General features: G+C 24.6%; 1 protein-coding gene across 2 annotated transcripts in view; it reads left to right on the top strand.

Moving 5' to 3' along the window:
* Positions 1 to 609, top strand: part of LOC107599844 (adenylate kinase isoenzyme 5-like) — a 91,234-nt gene that overhangs the window by 2,616 nt on the left and 88,009 nt on the right. The window lies entirely within an intron of this gene.

Raw genomic sequence — 609 nt, 5'->3', positions numbered from 1 at the left:
GTTTCCATTAAAATTTATACTTTTGATAGTGATAATAATAGAACACACCAAATGGGCATATTAGGATGAGTTCTATTACTTTAAATTGTAATAATATTTTACAATATTACTGTTTTACAGTATTTTTGATCAAATAAATGCAGCCCTGGTGAGATTTTGTTTTAAAACCAGAAACAAAATCTGACCGATTCAAAACTCTTGATTAGTGTGTATAATAGAATAAAAGATGACAGAATAACAGAAGTCACTCCCACTCACTTGTCTGTTATTATTATTCAGAACAAGCTTTTTAAACAAATTATGTGTGACTTTAAAAGAAAATGATCATCTGATCAGACAAATTAGGGGGGAAAAACAGTTATATCATGCATTATTTGTACACATTACAAATAAAATGATACAGAAATGAATAAATAAATAGTCTTTTAAATTTACAATATTGGATAATATAGAATATGTAATTTTTTGCATTTAGATTACCATTGTCATCATTATCTAACAATCACTTATAGTTACAATAAATAAAGTTAGATAAAGATAATAAAGGTTTGAAAATTCTAAATGAAAATCCAACTTTATTTATTTAAATTCAATTCAGTTCAAGTTTAT

This window comes from Sinocyclocheilus grahami, unplaced genomic scaffold (genome assembly GCF_001515645.1).
Source record: "Sinocyclocheilus grahami isolate Dianchi unplaced genomic scaffold, SAMN03320097.WGS_v1.1 scaffold273.1, whole genome shotgun sequence".
NCBI lineage: Eukaryota > Metazoa > Chordata > Actinopteri > Cypriniformes > Cyprinidae > Sinocyclocheilus > Sinocyclocheilus grahami.
Note: the sequence above shows the minus strand (reverse complement) of the source record. Positions and strands in the feature narration are given on the sequence as shown.